We start from the raw sequence: 22761 nt of genomic DNA, 5'->3' as shown, positions 1-22761 counted from the left end.
AAGGATGGACGAAAGCTATAATCTTTGTGAATATTTCCACAAATGTATTTCTCTGGAAAAACAAGAATATTACTGTGGATCCTTCTACTGATTACTTAGAAGCACGATACGGTTTAATATATAATATATATAATATATATATATATATATATATATATATATATTATATTATTATTATTATAATATATACATGAACATATATATGTATATATATATATATATATATATATACATACATATATATGTATATATATATATATATATCATATAATAATATATATATAATAATATCCTATATATATATATATATATATATATATATCTATGGGTGAGTATTTTTTTTTAGGCATTTCACCACCAGGAATACCACCCTTCTAATGTAGCATATTATTGCAAAGATGTCCGTCACTTACAAAGTGATATAAAGGTGTCATAACCTTGTAAACTATTGAGCATGCTTGTAATGAAATGCAAGTCTAGAGCTCTGTTTTTTATGCATTTTATATTCTCATGATTTTATACTTGATTCCTAGAAGTGTTCCTCTTTTGACATATGTATCTGGAGGCATGACCAGTTCAAGTACACGAAATGCTAATAAAGTAAAGGATACCTGAACATATTGCCATTAGGCATCAATGTGTGAACTATCCATTGAAATTGCACCATCGTGTCTGTAAAACCTTACGAGGAGGTTTGCATTTGAAGTCAAAGAAACAACGTTTATTAAAAAATTCAACAGGATTACAAAAGACCAATGCTCGGACGAAATTGCCTCCAGATGATCTCATCAATATCACAATTTCGCCGGCTGCAATTTCGTCTGCGGTTGCCGTCAGACATTAAAAAAGAAAAAAAAAATCAATTTAATCACGCTCTCCCGTTTCTCTCTCTCTCTCTTCCTTTCTTCACGGTAAGAAAGGTTAAAGTTGACCTATACGTGGTGAGGAGATGAAAAATCTACGCTACTGCTTCTGCCTTGTGAATTAAACAGGAGGCACTGATTCCTTACACTTCAAGAAATGCGCTTAATTCCTCTCCTTCCTCCCACGCGGTACCAGCACCCTTCCCCCAACCCCTTCCCCTACCTCGTCTTGACGTGGGAGGGGGGATGTGGTGAGAAGGGGGAATGTGTGGGCTCTGGGTTGCCTCATCATCGCCGCTCAGACTTCTTGCTTTATGTCCTTTTTATTATTTTTTTAAGAATTTTCTCTCTTCCATTCTTTTATGTCCTCTGATGCAATATAGTTCTGCCTGTTTGAGACTTCTGAGTTGTTTCTAATTACTCTGCACTTACAGAGTTTGGATTCGACACCATCTTTTCTTAATTTTTTCCTTTTTGTCTGCTACAGCGTCTGCTGGTTTACTCCGGCAAGAGACCTATACTCAGGGCCTAAGGCGTGAAAGGGATCGAGAGGCCTGACGTGGACCCACGGACTCCGCCCAAAATAAACCATATCTGTGGGCTTGGTAGGGTTCAGTCTTAAAGAAGACAGTTTCAGCGGCAAGAGGAAATAAAAAAAAAAAAAAAATTCAGCCGAACTTTCCTTGCCACAGTCGAGTTTTCTGCACAGTGTATAATCCTGTATGAGCCGTGGTCCGTGAAGCATTCAGCCACGGCCTGTTGGTGGCCTGGCCTATAGCGTTGCCAGACGCATGATCACGGCAAACTTTAACCTTAGGTAAAATAAAAACCACTGAATCTAGAGGGCTGCAACTTAGAATGTTCGATGATTGGAGGGTGGATGATCAGCATACCAATTTGCAGCCCTCTAGCCTTAGTAGTTTTCAAGACCTAGAGCAGATAGACAAAGTGCGGACGGACAGACCAAGCCGTCACAATAGTTTTCTTTGTCAGGAACCTATAATACGCATTAAAGAAACAGCGCAAAAACCCACTCTATACTTTCCTCATGATCAGTGGAGCGGCCACCAGGCGGTGACATCTTTCGCTTAGGTTTTCGTTGTTTGTAGTAAACACAAGAAAACGTTGAATGGATTTTTCCATATTGATCGTGGAGAGAATCGTCATAATTTGAAAAGCCATTCTTCACGAAACGAATTCAAACGTATAAAAATTGCAGCTTTAGTTCACAGTATGAGAAAACAAAATAAAATAGTTAGTCCTAATGTCTCAGTGAAGCGTATGAATTATACAATACCTTTAGAAGACGGTAATGAATGAATGAATGCATTGCTAATACGGTATTACTATAGTAGATTCACATCACCGGTGCATTTGATGTCTAGGCCAGTCCCTTACGACCCTCCTGATTGCCTGTTGATAAACCAATCACAGGGCTGGTAACTGGCAGTCTCTCTCGAGAGTTCGTTTAGGCAGGATGTATGTTCCAACTCTCGTGAGGGATACTTTTGAAAGATGTATCCCTCAGGAGAGGTGGAACATACATCCTGCCCGTGTGAACTCTCGAGAGAGACTGAGAGTTTCCAGCCCAGGGACTGGCTTACCAACAGCCAACCAGGAGTGTCGTAAGGGACTGGCCTAGACATCAAATGCACCGGTGATGTGAATCTACTATAGTAAGTGGGAAATAATATGCTTCGATGTCAGTGGTTATTACTTGTATACATTGAGTGGATTCCAGTAACGACTGTGGAAAGACGAACATACGTAGTGATCAGACATTGAAAATCAGCCATGCAAATTTTCACGGGAGGTGAATTCGTGTTAGTGAATAATACGTTTATTGCAAGGAAGCAGGATGCCGTGGCAATTTCAGAGGCGTTCAGTGAACCAAAGATTGAAGGTAGAAAGAGTTGAAAATGAAAAGGGGAGAAATGGTATGTGGTGTAAGAATGTGGTTGGAGACCCGATGACTGTATTAGGTAATAGGTTCTTGCTTCTATTTGGCTCGGTCACTTTTAATAAGCAACGTGGAAGTGTATGTAGGATGGCTATGGTAAAGAAGGATGGAGAACATTGTTCAACATTATTTTTTAAGGGGATCTTTGACTTTTTTGTTTTCTGTAAAAGAAAACTCTTGAGATGGCTTTGTCCGTCCGCACTTTTTCTGTCCGCCCTCAGATCATAAAAACTACGGAGGCTAAAGGGCTGTAAATTGGTTTGTTGATCTTCCACCCTCCAGTCATCAAACACACGAAATTGCAGCCCTCCAACCTCATTCGTTTTTTTTCTGTCTTGTTTAAGATCAAAGTTAGCCATGATCGTGCGTCTGGCAACGCTATGGAGGCCAACAATACAGGCCGCCACCGGGCCTTGGCTAAGTGTCATACAGCATTAAACGCTACGATGTACAGAAAACTCGCCTGCACCGAAGAAGAAATTTCGATGCAATTTTTTTACTTTATTTTTTGTTTTTTCTTTTTTTAAGTGCTGAATTGCGCTGACAGACAGACAGACAGACAGACAGACAGACAGACAGCCAAGGCCTTCCATTCAACGAGGAAATCAGTGAGCTCTTTTGGATCCCGATGTGGAAAGTTTCGTTTTCTTCTCCTTTTGGGGAGAGAGAGAGAGAGAGAGAGAGAGAGAGAGAGAGAGAGAGAGAGAGAGAGAGAGAAACTTTTTCACGGAGGTAAGAATCGGTTATTTCCACCGGAAGAGAAAATGAGGATTTTCGGACAGTTTTCTTTTTTTCCTTCACAATTTTCCCTTCCGCAGTTTCGTTCGCTGCTCTTGAATCCCCTTCCCCAAACCCTGACACCCCCCCCACTTTTTTTTTTCGATTTGTTAATGTTTCCCCTGTTTCAGGTATTACCGTTTTCGTTCGGTTTCCTACGGTGTCATTTGCCGTAATGTCCGCTGCCTTATTGTTAAACTTGTCGTTCTGTTTTTTCCTCTGTTGTTCTTTATTGTCCTTTGCTAGATTTTATCGTTCTCTCTCTCTCTCTCTCTCTCTCTCTCTCTCTCTCGTCTACTCTCTCTCTCGCTTCTCTCTCTCTCTCTCTGTGAGAAGCCTAGCAACCCGTTTTCAAGTCTGGGACTTTCCATGAGACCGGTAAGATTTCATAGCGTCCATGAGAACTACCGCTTGGTTCGGTTCCATAAATGGCATAATCAGATTCCGGTAAGACTTTCTTACATATCAGCATGCGTATGTTGTTGTTTGTGTATGCACGCACGCACATACGACATATTTATACATGTATGTATGATATACATATGCATATATATGATATATATATATGCATTAAGATACATGTATATAATTTAATGATTTTCATTTAGACCCTTGTATTTGTAACATGTTTAAGAATGACCTCAAAGATATAATTACTGACTTAAATAAAAAATCAGTTGCCTTAGAGTTATCTTTGTTGTAATGTATATCTGACATGTATTGTGAATATGGTTTTGTTTACCAAGTTCTGAATAGCTGTCACCTATAATCCTTTAATTGTCTTGTCCTTGTATCTGAGATGATTGTCTTAAACCTTTAATTGCACCCATTGTTTATGCTTGTTTGGGAAGGTTTCTCATCTTCCAGGTGTGTCGGATTCTAGGTACTAATCTCTTTATAATCCCTATCTTTCAGTTATACGAATCTTCTTGTATTGTCTTTTGCCGCATTTATGTCAGTTTCTGCTCAGTAAAGGACGTTTAACGTCGAAAGATCTCGCAAAACCTCCTTCGTTTATTTTTCCTTCGTGACATATATCTTTATTTATGGATTTATCACGTTCCTAACTTTCGTGATTCAGTTATACATGTATGCATAATGTATATATATAGTATATATACGTTATACATACATAGTGTATGTAGATAATTAAATATATATATATATATATATATATATATATATATATATATATATATATATGCTTAAAAAATCACAGTAGATGCACGTGACTTCATAAATAAGCGAATACCACGGGAAATGAAAGTCAGAAATCCAAGCGCTTTCGTCTTTATTAAGACATCGTCAAGGAGCTACTAAAGTACAATCGGAGAGGAAGGCCTCAGGTACAAACACGATCAGAATACCAGATGGTTAATTATCAAAAGGGTAAAAATTAAAAGGGATAATCCAGGATTATCGGATATCACACGGTCACAAACTTAAACAGATTCTGACCCTAACCGATATTACAAAGCATCTTTACAGTCCAAAACATGTAAAAACTGAATATATTAATTTTGTTGCTTATATTTATCTACAACTTTTTTCATTATGAAAGCATCAAGTTTAAATAAACCAAGACTTAAATTTAGAACATTTCTATTATTTGACTTGATAAAACAAGATTCAATGATATTCCTTTTAACTGTGTCATTACATGGGACTACGGCTCTTGCTTGACTCCAGTTAATAGGATGGTCTAAATCTCTCATATGTACAAATAATGCATTCGATATTTGCCCAGTTCTCACAGAATATTGATGTTGCTTAAGACGCTGTGAAAGAGATTTGCCAGTCTGTCCGTAATAGATTTTATCACACTTTTTGCAAGGAATTTTATATATGCAGCCTGGAAGATCTTTAGGAGAATTTTTGATTACTAAACTCTTGACATTAATATTACTGAAAACAACATTTATGTTAAAAAGCTTTAAAATTCTAGGAATATCTAAAAACCTTTCATCATAGGGTAATTTAGAATGTTATGCTTACTAAATTCAAGTTTGTCATTAGTTGAATAAAATGTTTTTCTAGCTCTTTTCCATGCCACATCTACAAAAGTCCTTGGGTATTTAAGTTTCAATGCAATATCATAAATAGTTTAATTTCAGCGTCAATAAACTGCGGGCTACAGACACGTAAAGCCCTTAGGAACATCCCAGAAAAAACAGAGAATTTAACATTTTGATGGTGATTGGAGTAGTAATGAACAAAAGAGGCAATATTAGTTGATTTTCGAAAGACTGAAAAGGTGAAATTTCTATCATTTCTATGGACAGTTACATCAAGAAAATTCAAATTACAATTTCTTTCTTCCTCTACAGTAAATTTTATAGAAGGGACTAAATTATTGAGATTATTAAGGAATTCCTGGAGGTTTTCGTGAACTGGCCAAATACAGAAGATATCATCCACGTATCTAAACCAAATAACTTTTTGGGGCAAAATTCTTGGTAAGAGTTTTGTCTCAAAAAATTCCATGTAAATATTGCTAAGGACAGGAGATAAGGGATTACCCATAGCCATGCCGAACTTTTGTACAAAAAATTCCCCATTGAAACAAAATTTACTATCTTTGATACATAACCTTATGAGACTAATGAGATTTTCTACACTTAAGGGAATGTCATGACGCTCTAATTCCTCTTCCAAATATTCAAGTAAGTCATCTACAGGCACTTTTGTAATAAAGAGACAACATCAAAACTAACCATATTAAAATCATAATTCAAATTTAAACTATTCAATTTCTTTATAAAATCAACATTGTTTTTAACATTCGTGTTAGAAATATGTCGATTGGAAGAATCGGATGCTGGATTATTGCTATGGAAAATTGAGAAAGTGCTGCAACCGTCTTGAAAGGAAGCTCCAAGTCAAGCTGAAAAATCTTATTGCTGAAAGCGACTGGACTAAGCATACCAACGTGGACTTCATGATTAATTTATCTGACAAATCAGTGGATAGTGCTACGACAGCGGCTTTGGGATATGGGTTAAGCTTTGGTGTATTTAATGGTAACCTGGACTGTGTCGACATCTCAAAATCCTTTTGTTATTTTAGAAAAATTGAATCAAAAACCTATGCCCTGATGATATCAATATGTGTAAAGGTATTGTGTATGGTGCTATGAGTAAACCTTCTCCCCCTAATGTACCCGTGAGATTTCTCCAGGCTTTTAAGAAAATTAAAGAAGACGAAACAGTGAAGGTGACAAAAGCAGATAAATCTAATGCAGTGGTAATTATGAATAAAAGTGACTATATAAGTAAAATAATGACATTGCTAAATGACACTGATACTTATACGAAACTGAGGTCTGACCCTACACAGACAGTTAACTCCCATTTTAATAAACAAATTAAATCCATTTTGAAGGGCTTGGACCATTTAATTAAACAGTTTACACCGCAATGCGCCTCCCTACCTTACATGTATGGTTTAGTCAAGACACATAAAATCAATAACCCTATCAGACCAATCATTAGTTCAGTGGGCTCAGTTTCGTATAATTTATCTAAATGGCTTGTAAAAATTCTTACTCCTTTGGTAGGAAATATTTCTAACACGAATGTTAAAAACAATGTTGATTTTATAAACAAATTGAATAGTTTAAATTTGAATTATGATTTTAATATGGTTAGTTTTGATGTTGTCTCTTTATTTACAAAAGTGCCTGTAGATGACTTACTTGAATATTTGGAAGAGGAATTAGAGAGTCATGACATTCCTTTAAGAAGTGTAGAAAATCTCATTAGTCTCATAAGGTTATGTATCAAAGATAGTAAATTTTGTTTCAATGGGGAATTTTTTGTACAAAAGTTTGGCATGGCCATGGGTAATCCCTTATCTCCTGTCCTTAGCAATATTTACATGGAATTTTTTGAGACAAAACTCTTACCAAGAATTTTGCCCCAAAAAGTTATTTGGTTTAGATACGTGGATGATATTTGGCCAGTTCACGAAAACCTCCAGGAATTCCTTAATAATCTCAATAATTTAGTCCCTTCTATAAAATTTACTGTAGAGGAAGAAAGAAATTGTAATTTGAATTTTCTTGATGTAACTGTACATAGAAATGATAGAAATTTCACCTTTTCAGTCTTTCGAAAATCAACTAATATTGCCTCTTTTGTTCATTACTACTCCAATCACCATCAAAATGTTAAATTCTCTGTTTTTTCTGGGATGTTCCTAAGGGCTTTACGTGTCTGTAGCCCGCAGTTTATTGACGCTGAAATTAAAACTATTTATGATATTGCATTGAAACTTAAATACCCAAGGACTTTTGTAGATGTGGCATGGAAAAGAGCTAGAAAAACATTTTATTCAACTAATGACAAACTTGAATTTAGTAAGCATAACATTCTAAAATTACCCTATGATGAAAGGTTTTTAGATATTCCTAGAATTTTAAAGCTTTTTAACATAAATGTTGTTTTCAGTAATATTAATGTCAAGAGTTTAGTAATCAAAAATTCTCCTAAAGATCTTCCAGGCTGCATATATGAAATTCCTTGCAAAAAGTGTGATAAAATCTATTACGGACAGACTGGCAAATCTCTTTCACAGCGTCTTAAGCAACATCAATATTCTGTGAGAACTGGGCAAATATCGAATGCATTATTTGTACATATGAGAGATTTAGACCATCCTATTAACTGGAGTCAAGCAAGAGCCTTAGTCCCATGTAATGACACAGTTAAAAGGAATATCATTGAATCTTGTTTTATCAAGTCAAATAATAGAAATGTTCTAAATTTAAGTCTTGGTTTATTTAAACTTGATGCTTTCATAATGAAAAAAGTTGTAGATAAATATAAGCAACAAAATTAATATATTCAGTTTTTACATGTTTTGGACTGTAAAGATACTTTGTAATTTCGGTTAGGGTCAGAATCTGTTTAAGTTTGTGACCGTGTGATATCCGATAATCCTGGATTATCCCTTTTAATTTTTACCCTTTTGATAATTAACCATCTGGTATTCCTGATCGTGTTTGTACCTGAGGCCTTCCTCTCTGATTGTATTTTAGTAGTTCCTTGACGATGTCTTAATAAAGACGAAAGCGCTTGGATTTCTGACTTTCATTTCCCGTGGTATTCGCTTATATATATACATATATATATATATATATATATATATATATATATCTATATATATATATATAGATGTATATGTATATGTCTAATTATATGTATATATATGTATATGTATATGTATATATATATATATATATTATATAGGTATATATATATATATATATATATATATATTATATATATATATATATATATATATTATAGGCAAAGGACATGGCATATTACATAGGATTCTTTATTGCTAGCGACGTTTCGAGAGAAAGTCCCATCTTCAGGCTAAAGGCAAGAAATAAATGTTACATCAATACAAAACAATTAAGAAAGTTAACGTAAAATTATTATAAATTAAAGTGTTTCTAAGTAAAATTACGAATTAAAAAATCTCAATGAATGAGTATTACATCAATACATTTACACATCAAAGAAAACGAAATGTAGAATCATAAACAATTTAAATATTTCTAAGTAAAATTACGAATAAAAACATTAAGAAAAAAAAAATGTTGAATCCCAGAAACATAAAGAGAAATTGCCCTCCTTGATGCAATCCGGTGTAGTGTATTTATTTGATTGCTGCCAATGTAATCAGCAGACCTACGTAGGAAGTACACGCCGGTTGCTCAAAGTGAGATGTGATGCTCATAGAGGTGTAAGTTACCGAACGGGCAGCAAATTATCCACCCCTGAACAATCAAATATTAGGAATCACGCCAGAATCTGTAAGGCAGAGATAAATTATAAGAACTTTTAAGGTCATTATGACGTCACCATAGGAACACTACCTCCTCGTTCTTGAAAGTTTGGCAGTTAAGAAATTGGTACCTTCACTTAACAACCATACTACCTCAGTACCTTTGTATATAGCATAAAGCCACGTCACTTTGTTCTTTGCCTCTTCTTGACTTTTTTCCACCGTCTTGACACGGAACGGCGGGACTCTGCTTGAGCAGGGTATTTTCCTCATTTTTGAATATTTTTTTAATATTTTTTATATATATTTTTGAATGTTTTTATACGTAATTTTACTTAGAAATATTTGAATTGTTTATGATTTTACATTTATTTTTCTTGAATGTATTATGTATTGCTGTAATACTCATTCTTTGAGATTTTTTAATTCGTAATTTTACTTAGAAACGCTTTAATTTATAATAATTTTACGTTAACTTTCTTAATTGTTTTGTATTGATGTAACATTTATTTCTTGCCTTTAGCCAAACAGAAACACTCCCTAACCATGGATGTTTCATTTATATATATAATGGGATAAGGCTTTTTGATGGAATTAAGTTGTTATTGCCTTCATGTTCATCTTAATGGGAATGAAAGGGATTATGAAGAGATGTGACGCATGGATATATAGGAGCACCCTTCAGTTATTGAAATAATAAATAAGAAATAATGTTATGAATTCAAAGCAGAATGCTGAAATATTCCTATCACGTTTTGGATAAAGTTCTGCCAAGTCTCCTAAAGATTGACCATCGACAGGTAATGATGCCTCCCAAAAAGTGTTTAGGTTTTGAAGCATAAACGAAACAACTATAAGATGCGCCGAAGAATCGAGTGTTCTGTACAACGTTTGAATGCTGTATAAAATCATCAGCTATGACCGGTTCCATTTCAGTTGCTCTGCAGGTACGGTAGAGTGAGAGTGCGTCCCATGCCCCCGGAATGTGCTGCCAGTTGCACTATGCATGACTAACTTTAACCTTGAATAAGATATTAACTACTGAGGCTAGAGGGTTGCAATTTGGCATGTTTAATGATGGGAGGGTGGATGATCAAAATACCAATTTGCGGCCCTCTAGCCTTAGTAGTATTTTAGATCTGAGGGCGTAGAGAATAAAGTGTGGGCGGACGGAGATACCAAGCAGGCACTATAGTTTTCTTTTACAGAACAATAGAAAGTCTCAAAGCTCTTTGGAAATACGAATAAAAGTAGCATTTCAGATTGTCTTTAGATAAAAAAGATTCCTGTAGAAAATCTTATGGTGAATACCTATAACATAATGCGATAAGAATGTGAAGGATTTTTAGAACGTCCTCAAACTCCTTAATTATAGCAAAAGGCGATTTGGACATAAATGATAAAGAGTGAAAATCCTAAGCATTAAGAGTTGCAGACCCCGAGCAACATTTTATAAAACTTTTTAAGTTTTTTTTTTGAGTCAAATACAAGGAGGAAGTAACGCAAAGTCCTCTTTTCGTATTCCGAGCAAGAACGCAAAAACCAGAATTTGTTTACGTTCAAAGGATTTTATGTCTGGAACTATAGAGATGCTGGATACCCAAGTCCCTCTTGGTACTGGACGTAAAAATATGAAAGAACAAGCTCTTCCTTGTGCGTAGAAATTTTATTTTTTCCTGTGTTCGAGAAATAAAGGAAAAAGTAAAACAAAATGAAAGAAAAACTTGTGGAAACAACCTGGTTACAATCCAACTTTTTCTAACAGTGAGTAGGAGAGAATTGAGCCTTATCTTGTTCCGGAGGGAGAACAAAGGATTTAACCTTTCTTATGCTCAGAAGTGAAGGATACTGCTTGCTTTTCTTTTTTATTTATTTATTTATTTGTTATTTTTACAGATCGTGATATATCTTTTTTTTTTTTTTTTACAGATCGTGATATATCTTTGGAAAGTAAAGTTGTAATGCAAATGTTCCTGTCCATCCGTTCATCTTCTAAGCTAATTTGGAAGTTTTTTATTTATTTTTTTTCAACAGATCGTGATATATCTTTGGAATGTGAAGTTACAATGCAAATGTTCCTGTCCATCCGTTCATCATCCTAAGTTAATTTGGAAAGCTTTAAAGTAATCAATCGTGCATTAAGCCGCGGCCACCGAAAATCCCCTCTCTTTTATTTTCTATTGAAACCTAAAGGTAAACGAAACATTTTTGTCTCTTAAGAAAACTTTACTTGTTCTTACACTATGCAAACCATCGGTCCTTTACAGTAGGGGAGCGCCTCAGTGGCGTGGTCGGTATGGCGTTGGCTTGCCACCTTGTAGTCCGCGAGTTCGATTCTAGGGCATTCCATTGAGGTGTTAGAGATGGGTATTTCTGGTGGTAGAAGTTCACTCTCGACGTGGTTCGGAAGTCATGTGAAGCCGTTGGTCCCGTTGCTGAATAACCACTGGTTCCATGCAACGTCAAAACACCCATACAAACTTCGCTTTCCTATTGTAAAGGACCTCAGGTTTGTATAGTTAAAAAAAATACAAGTTACTTTTTCAAATTTTAAAGTTATCTTTAGCTATTGAAGGGTAGAGGGTATAAAATATTTGAGGAGAAAATACTTTTCGCTCCAGAAGAATCAGCGACAAAATTCAGTGATCTATTATTATCCAAATATCCAAAGAATATTCTTATCAATAAAAGGGATGAGTCAAAATGATTTGTCTCGGTGAAAACGCAGCCTTCTTAATGATTCAAATATTACTTATACCTTGCATATTCCTTGGATACTAGCTAAAATATGGAAATAAAAAAACATGAAAAAATGCCGGTAGAATGATGTAGAGCGGCTCAGGAGACCTTTTCCTAATAATAGAACAGAGAGTGGTCAACAGTTTATGATAATAAGTTTTAATGATTTAAGAAACAAAGTAGAGGATGAGGGGGTGATGTTTAAAGATTTCACTTCGGGATCTAATTGAAAGTATGAAGATGGAGCGAGTATTATAGGTGAAAACATCCATTTTGATAATGTAAAAATAGTTCAGGATTGAAGTCCCTGGGGAAGCAGCACTTACCATACAGTATGTAAAAGATCTAATTGTTTAAATAGCGAAATGAAGATGCAGTATTCTAAAGCAATTTCCAATCTGAACTTGAGTTTTGAGAAATTGAGAAAAGATACAATTGAGAGTGAAAGTCCTTTTGTAATTTTGAAAAATTAATACACGGCGGAAAAAGGTATACCTATACATTACAAAAATAACTATCGGTGCCATATCCTCTCCAACTGCTGCCGTGAGGATGTTGATCCTAATGGACCCAAACCGTGGCCACCGAGAGTACAAGGCCATTTCACCCTCTGGCCGCGTCGTCCTATCAAACACTGGGACGGGCTGGTGACATTGTAGTTCTGTGAGGAACTCATTACCTGTAGTTTTTATGCATTCTTACATACATACATACATACATACATACACATTATATATTTACCTAGCTAACGTTTCCCCACCACCCCAGAGGTAGTTAGCATGGCGCGTTTTTTATATTTATACTGCAGTTCCCCTATTGGCCTAGTCTGCAGTGATTATATATATATATATATATATATATATATATATATATATATAATATATATATATATATATATATATATATATATATATATATATATTAACCATGCAATGAAATAATAATTACGCGCTTACTTTGCTAAAGTCTGCAGTTTTCTCTTCTTTTCTTGAGATACTTGTGTTTTTTGTGCTTGAATAGAGTCATTTTCCTTCTGACAATAGTTATTTAGGAGAGAATTCGTTGATGCCCAGACAATCATCTTTTCTATTTTCTCTAATGGATGACCATTCTCACATTCTTCCAAATGGAAATGAGCATCATCTTCCTTCAGAATATCGAGAGTGATATTCATAACAAGCTGCCTCTGGTTTCTTGAAGATTTGAAAGTGTCATTCTGAGTGAGTTTATTCACAATTATGTAGTTGTATCTCACTATATTTATTGTTGCGCTGTCAGGGAAAAACAAGGACCCTCTGCTGACACCCTTTGTATAATCTAAACTCAAATCCTGGTCTTTCTCTTCATTGGTAACTTCAGCTCTTGTTAAAATCTCTAAGCATGATTTGCATTTCATTTTTTTATTTAAACAACTGGTAACCAAACAGTTCAAAAAAAAACCTGCTAAATAAGTTAATAACAGAAGAACGCCATTACATCCTTCAATATCATGTTGTGTTACCTTAATATCAATATCAGAAGATTCATCTATTTCAGAGTTACTCATGTTCGTCCAATTTATCTCAATAAAATATTTTAGTGTGATACCTTTTCCCTGGAATGGTAAAACCATTTTCATTAATGACATTTTCCTAATTTTTTTCTCGCATTCAAACATTTGCCTAACTGATATAATTTCCCCCAGCAAGTGATCGATATTCCCCAAACCTGGATTCCAAATGATCTGTTTGAAATTTTCCTGGAAGAATATAACTCAGATTAAGCTCATCTTTACAATATTTGGTTAATTCTACAATTGCATACGTTGTGTGCTTTAATGCTGTGAATGTTTCCCTCGTTAATTTCCCTCCTGGAATTTTCTCCCAATTATCTAATCAGCCTAAAAATCTTAACAGAAAATTGTATTTTTTCTATCATTTTCATCACACGTAAGTGGGGTACAGTATTCATTATTTATTCTTTTCCCTTTGAATATTGACTTTACATTAACTATTGACCACCAAATCCAAAATATCTTTATAAAATTTGCTGTATCATTGTAATTAGGCAATTTTTTCACTTTTCCAATGTTTCGCATTGCTTGAATAATATATTCATTAAAAAAATTTTAGGACTAAATTCACGTTTTGTTTTTCAAATGTCGATGGCCGCAATGCTTTTATTGTTAACTTATAAGATTGTCTTAACAATAATTCTGACTCTACTAAATACAAATCCTCTAATGATTTCCAGGGAGCAAAGGATACATTTGGTTCGCTACAAATTTCGCTGAATGGAAATTTTGGAAATACCATTGTTTTTTATTCATCTTTGAGACCCAACCAGTTATTTCTGACACACTTCAGTATGTGTACACTATCAAACAAGAAAAACAAAGGTCTGCATTTTGCAGCTGGATGGGGGTAGGCAATTGACAGCTTTGGTGGGGTTGCAAAATGCGACATCGCTTTTCCATTTATCGCATTATTATCAGGAATGACACTGATTACTTTCAATCCAATTTTTTCCAACCCTAGTATTACTTTTTTTATAACTTGGAATAGCGTTTCTGCTTTTATAGTTTTTTCCGGAATAATGTGTACCACATCTCGAAATTTTGATAGAACAGCACCTATCATGAAAGCATATGCAGTGGTTGCTGCTTCATTGCTGTTAAATGCAGATCCTATTACAGCACCTCCCTTATAATAAAAAAAAGGCTTTAAATGGATCTCGTCAATCATTAATGTTACTGTTTTGTCTGTGGGTTGTAATGATTTTGATTTTTGCCTGATATACGAAAGAAAATGATCATCATACTGCTCTGTTTCTGAACTAAGTTGCTTAGATATAAAAACCCGCCTGATCGTTGACATACTGGGTAAAATTAACCATCTTCTATCCCTAAAGTATCTGTAAGCTCGAGGTGAAATATTGCATAGCAAAGATGAAGAAACCAAAAGATCTGTGGAATACTGAATGCTCTTTTGAGTCATCAAGTTTAGTTGCTCAAAGATAAATTTCAGTCATTGAATGCTTGAATGGTTGGTCTATTATGGTGATTAGAAAAGTTAAAATTAATTGAATAATAGCAACTGGGTTTATGGAAGAGTTATTTTGTCTGTCATACTTTCTTAATTCTTGTAACATGACTTCGATGGTATTTGTATCTTGCACATGAGAAGGAATGATATAGTCGTGCAACTCACGTACGGGCACATTATCGATATACGCCTGGACAGATTTATTAGGATGTATTAGTACAGACATCATCCTATTAGGAGAAGGTGAAAGCGATATGTGACTGATCAAGAGATAAGGTTCTTTATGAATCATGTCCCAGTACTTATCCAGCTTAAGTTTCCTCGAAAGTTCTTGCAAATCCCTAAATCCAATTTGCGTTTCGTATGCCTTTGCATCTGATATACTACTTTCAATTGCTACTTTGACTGATGTCTCTTGAAATGTTTTTTATTTTTTTTTTCAACATCTGTGGTAATCAAAACAGGGACAGGAAAATGGTTTCTATATTAAGAGACATTGATTCGGGGGAAATAAAGTACAAAAGAAATCGAAATCACCAGACACATTGTTCATTCATAGCCAATTGCTCGTACTTGACGAATCTGCTTCAACCTCCTTCGGAAATGGCCACTTTTCGTATCTTCGTTTCTCCGTTAGAGAGCGCCATTGGATAATGTTTTTGGTTCCCTTTTTAGGAAAGGCAATATGAGAGAAATGTCTAGGAAAATCGTCTGGGCGATTGACCGAATCATGAGATTGGCTTTAGATTTCTATCGGGATGCGACTTAAGATTCGGACGAGGATTCTCACGATTCGGCGATGATCCGGAACTGGATAAGAATCCTGCCTTGAGTGATGTTGCCTTCTCGAGGTCAATGATTTTTGGGGTTCGGGGTGGCGACATTTTAAATGTAGGTCTATCGCTCTATGTCATGTTCGGCCACAGGCGATATTTCCTCGTGATCCTTCCAGAATAACAACGTAGGATGTTGAGAAGCTTTCTGGTGGCATCTGCACTCAGGTGCATCGGACTTGATTTCTATCGGAGTTATTTTCTGTTATTTCATTTATATTCATTTATCACTTTTTTCCCATAACTTTCTATCTCTCTCTCTCTCTCTCTCTCTCTCTCTCTCTCTCTCTCTCTCTCTCTCTCTCTCTCTCTCTCTCTGCAGACTGATTTACTGATTTTCCTTTGGAGACCTCTTGGGTTTCCATGGAGTCTGGTGACTCTGTCCATAATAGTTCTCAACTGAAGATTTAATGGAGGAAATAAAAGGTATTTGGACCTAAAATATAAATATATATATATATATATATATATCTATATATATATATATATATATATCATACATATATATACATATATATATACATATATATATATATATATATATATATTTATATATATATATATATATAATATATATATATACTACACACACATCTATATACATATATATTATATATAATATATATATATATATATTTTATTTTATTTTTATATACATACATATATATACATATATGCATCTATATCTACATATATATATATATATATATATATATATATATATATATATATATATATATATATATATATATATATATATAAATATAGAGTGACATTGGTTCCTCTGATAATGGAATACCCGCAGGTTTCCATAGGCAATGGTTGCTCTGCAGAGGCACAATTCCATTTGTAATATCATATTCACAGCTTATCCCAGCTTCGAATACTCATGTCTGAACAGTCGATTGTATCTTCGTTCATTTTTCCAGTATAAAAACGATGATGTAATTATTCCGTTGCTGATGGAGTTTGCTTGTGTTTAAACTCTGTTGAACAAAAGAGAAAATGGATCTTAATTTGATTTAAGCATTTTCATTCGACAAAGTTAATTTTGTTCATCCCAGTAGGGGAATAGCGCAGAAAGTGCACCTCGCACTCGGTGCACTTTAGGCATTATTGGAGGTTTTAGTTAATTTAATTAACTGCAGATTATGAAATAAATGACGCGCGGTTATGAACTGTTCCGTACCTCGACTTTTTTTTTTTTTTTTTTTTTTTTTTTTTTTACTAAAACCATCTAAGGGCAATTTACACATAATGTGTGTGTGTGTGTGTGTGGGTGGGTGGGTGTATGTAAAAGACTGCATAATGTCTAATAAATTTTTCTACTGGAAATCTGGAATTGGTTGGGAGATAATTTGAGGGTACAGTCAAAAAGAAGATTTGGGTACAAGGGTAGACACGAGTAGTTGAGGTTCCCAGTTGGCTTTGATAGGGAAATTCCTCTCAATCTCAAAATGCTCAACTTCGTTACAGAGTCCCACTTCCTATCCATCAAACCAAGCCTAATTGATACTATTAAAAAAAAAAAAAAAGCTCCAGGTCCAGGTAGTTGCTGATTGCTTAAAAAAAAATGACATCTCTATCGCCACAAAAGTACCGGAGGACTTGTGAGTTTGATATCTTTACACAGAAGCTTTTATTCTTGGGAATGAAATTAACGAACAGATGAGGATGTCTACAAAACAGCAAGGCTCAAAACACGTTTCTGTGGTGGGGAACTAAAACAAGGTGTGATCCGACCGCCAGCTTATTCGGGATGCATGCAAGATCTTCCCCTCACGCATAAGTTGTAAACATTTTATTCCTAAATTAACGTGGATTTAAATATGCTAAAATCTAATATAAAGTAGAGCTTTGTTTCACCAACGAAAATGAAAGTAAATATGCTCTATTTTACTAGAAATAATTTTGGTTTACTGTTTAACATGCATACTATTTATTTTTTACATTTTCATTCTAATGTATAAATCATAGATAATCTATCCTAAAATTCCTGGATCTTTAACTCAACGCGGTACACCTTTTTCAGACCTTTTTATACTTTTCCGTAGACCTTTCCCAACCCCCTATAAGAACAACAGCAACAGCAGCAAAGTAGTTTATATATAGGCTTACTCCCCGAGTAAGTGACTAGTTGCATGTCAGGCTGCATAGTAAGGTATGCAAACTCTGGCTTCAGTCACTATCTTGAATAGTCTGCAGTATTGTTTTACAGAGTGGAGCATTTAACTACCGGAAGTAATTATATACTCTGGTGGTTATATACTCAAGAACAAATTTATTAGGAGAGTCTTTGAAAAAACTTTGTATGTCAGGAGTTGAGTGATCTTAATATCGGAGTCTGTTACCCAGTTAACGAAACCCGGGATGATAAGTCCTATTGACAGAATAAGAGGAAATTGCATTGGTTTAGATCTTGTAAGTGTGATGGGGCTCCAACATCCCAAGACTAACTCACAGGTAAATGACGTGGTATCCTTCACATACTTTTTTTTTTTTCACCTTTCCCTCGGCATAAAAGCGTCTTGTACAAGCGAATCATCGAAATTGGTTATCTGTCACTTAGGATTCAGCACAGACCTGACTGTCACCCCCCCCCCCCCCCCCCCCCCGACACCCCCCCCCCCCCCCCCCCCCCCCCCCAAAAAAAAAAAAAAAAAAAAAAAAAAAAAAAAAAAAAAAAAAAACTATATCAATAATATTCTGTCATAGGCTCCTTGGGACAGCTCCCGTGCTTGCATTAATTAAAAATATAAAAAAATCGATCGTGTTTAGTATGATTTTCTTCTGTAGATAGTTTTCAATTCTATCTCTAATGCTTTCCAGCTCTCACTTCTAGTTATGTATGCTCATCACCTCAACAGTAAAACATATGATGATTAGAAAGTTGGAGATTATCAACAAGGAAACATCTATGTAAAGTTGGAGTTATTTGGACTTTAGTCGGGAGAATGTCTGTTTAACCGTCTGACCAGCATTCCAGGCCTTATGTGTAGAAAAAGCTATACGTATGCCAAGCAGAAAAAGCCTCTTGATTTACATAAATCATAATTTATGTGCTGATAAAACAACTCGGCTTATAGTATGAAGTAAAGGTGTTTTCTTCTGCACTTATATTATCTTAATTTGACCTTCTACCACCGTGTCCCTTTCCTCTTACTATTTGATGTTCCTCTCCGCCTTTCTTCCCTTTATAGATTCATATTGATTAAAAAGTATCCCTTACCCCGACGAAATTCCAGAGTGAGGCCTAAATTCCCTTGCGGTATTTCTACAACATAAATGAATTGGTCTGTTCTCGCCGAGTTTACCACTTTGATTCCAACTCAACTTCGGATGTTAATTCCATCCTCAACTTCTGAAGCGCTCCGAATATAGACACACAAAATACCGACCGAACATTAGATGTCTTTCAGTTCGGCTGATTTTGAGAACTTTCCTTTAAAGAGTCAGCTTCCTCCAAGGACTTGTTTCTTAAGCTTGCGTGAGTGAGGTAAAAATGGTCATTTGTTTGGGAATTATTCATCGGCATTTTTAATGATGTATACAAAATACCGAGCCGCAGCTTAAAAGGACTTTGTGTTTTTATATTTCTTTTAATAAAGAACGTTCATTTTCATCACATCATAGAATTACTGTGTCTCTAAGTTTCTTTTAATGTAGAAAGGACATTCATGGGTTTAAATTTTCATTAAAAAATTTTGGTTTTAACTGGCATGAATTATTTGCATTAGTTGTTGGACAGTTATTTACCATGAAACTACGAATTGTAAATAGAAATATTCAAGAACAGATTCAAATATAAAATTTGCCAGTCAAAAGAAATCCATAATTACTACTGTAACAATTACCTAGTTCCCGCTGGTTCATGTAACAAAAAAAAAAAAAAAAAAAAAAAAAAAAAGTGATTAGAGCCATTTGTCCAGCCGCACATCGAGAAATATTGGCCAACAAAAACCCAATCACGCCTGATGCGCCCCTCTCGACCGTCTTTCCTCTTATCACAAAGGAATGTGTCTTTCCCTCAAATGCCTTGAACAGTCGGACCTATGATATACGTACAAACGAATGTACATACCCACCACGCCTCAAAACCGCCCGTGGCAACAGTACGGACAGCCATCAGCCTAAAATGCACATGCATCAGATTCCTTCAATCAAGAAGGCTGTTTCTACGGCGCTCCTTGTCTCCAAGCAAGAGCAGCTGATACAGCATGCAATTCACTAACACATCAATTCATACCTGTAAGATATATATATATATATATATATATATATATATATATATATATATATATATATATATATATATATATTGTTCTAATCTATCTCCTCGCCTAGAACTAAGGTAGCATGGATGTGGGCAGGCGTCTGTACAATTGAAGATGAATATTCTTTGGATTCTTGATGCAAAAACGTCTTTAGCGTTTTTCGTCATTATCCCTTCGTGAATATAAATGTTCGACCTGGGTTAATTGCTGCTTCTTGGGAAGTTGACTGGACTTAGTCTAAAGGCGGGTTTACCCGGCCGAACAGCTCGCCGAGCCCGGTTGTCAAACCTACTTGTAGAACGGCTTGAAGAGCTTTCAGACAGTACATCGAACCTCAGTGTGCCTCGTGCTAAAACAACGTCAACATGTCTCTCGACCAGGACGATCTGATAGCCATTGCTTTAGCAGTGGCACTAAGAAGGAAAAAAAAAGATCTAAGTGGACGAAGGATTGGCTACTAAAAAGAGAGAAATTTTCACACATCAACTTGCTTGTTGCTTTAAAATTGGAGCCAGATGACTGGCGCAATTATTTGCGTATGGATGAAGACACGTACATTGATTTACTGAATCGTGTCAGCCCTTTCATTACTTATGAAGATACAACTATGAGGAAGGCCATAACTCCACATGAAAGACCGAGTGTCACTTCACGCTATTTAGCAACAGGAAGGTCACTTAATGATCTAATATATTCTGCCATCATTTCCACCAGCTCTTTGACATCTATCATACCAGTCATATGTGCTGCTATCTACAAGGTCCTTCACAAAGACTGTCTAAAGGTAATGAATAATTTGTAAGAGTTGTATATTTGTAAATGTTTATTGATAACATATGACACCTGAAATGTAGTAACATACATTATAGTAAGCTTGGTAAAAATGAGAAAAATAAAACATATACCAAGTAAACGTAGGGCATATGCTATATCCTAAGGTTGAAAATTTGAAAAGAACTGCGACATCCCGGAGTCATTTGTATTACTACTGCTGTTACTGCAGTAACTATACACTGAGTTATTTGAAGGCATTGGTAATGGTACCGGCTCTTGGTGTGTTTTAACTACTCGAGATGAAGAATTTAAATTCCCCATCTCTGCCTCAAAAAGTACATCATTTATGATTTTTCTAGTTATTATTGAAGTTTGCAGGTCCATTGCAAGTATCCTACGTGTGACGTATTTCCCAAAGTTATCCATACCAGACATATCTGTATTTACAGATTTATCAAGTTTTCTTGCAACTGTATCCAATATTTGATCAGATTTAGAGAGACGTTTGCAAGGACGTTCCTGTTGGGTCATGCTGGGTTTGTATGTATGTATGTGTGTGTATGTATGTATGTATGTATGTATGTGTACGCATCACACCACCACCAGATTGTGGATCATAGTTTTGGAACTACAAAGGCTACAACAGCCTTGTTTTATTTGGAGTTGTTAATGCAAACTATGAATTCACCATGGCTGACATAGGGACAAACGGACATGTATCAGATGGAGGGTTTATTGAAAACACAGAGTTTGGAAAACGTCTTTCAAATGGGAGACTTAATATTCCAGAGGACGTTACCCCTGTTAATTCTAATTGTATGTTGCCTTACGTTTTTGTAGGAGATGAGGCATTTGCGCTGAGACCTAATTTTATGAAACCTTATCCTCAAAAGGATTTGAATGCAGAGACTAGGATTTTTAACTACAGACTGTCTAGAGCAAGGAGTGGTTGAAAATGTTTTTGGTATAATGGCTTCAAGATTTAGAGTTTTCTATACATCAATATATCTGAAATTATCCAGTATTGAAAAGGTTGTTATTTCATGTGTTGTCCTTCACAATTATTTAAGAATGACTTGCCCTTCAGAATATTCTCCCGCAGAATGCTTCCATAGGGATGATATTTCAAACAGAATAACTGTGCCAGGGTTATCAGTGGATCCTAATTCTGTTGCAAGTTTAGCACACGGTCAAGGAATGCGAAACTATTCCAAAATTGCTAAAGACGTACGTGTGAAATTTAAAGATTTCTTTAATAATGAGGGTGCAGTACCATGGCAAAAAGACTTTGTGTAAACCAAATAATAAAGTGTAGGTGTAGGCTATTTTTTTGATGAATGATATTATACAAATATTAAAATAAAGGTAGTGTATTACTTGTTAAGATAAAGTATTTGTAACTGAATTACATGGACCTACTTTCTGTTAATAAAATATAAAGTATATGAGTTCTTTGTCACTTACCTCATCATTCATGTTGTCAATATCCCCCAGATTAGAGCAGCTCTCTCGTGGGACATCCTGATCTAATACAAACATCATCATCTCATAAAACCAAAGTGATGTCGCATATATATCATCTGCTGAGGTCCCAGACGTCTTCGAGCTTTCTATTTTCTTGTGCTCTCTCCTAAAACTTGCTCGTAAGGAGTTTATTTTCTTCGTCACGGCGTCTCGTGTGCAGTCAGGCTCGAGTTCTTTCAATATTTCATGCAGAGCCGC

This window comes from Macrobrachium nipponense, chromosome 41, assembly GCF_015104395.2.
Source record: "Macrobrachium nipponense isolate FS-2020 chromosome 41, ASM1510439v2, whole genome shotgun sequence".
Lineage (NCBI taxonomy): Eukaryota > Metazoa > Arthropoda > Malacostraca > Decapoda > Palaemonidae > Macrobrachium > Macrobrachium nipponense.
Note: the sequence above shows the minus strand (reverse complement) of the source record.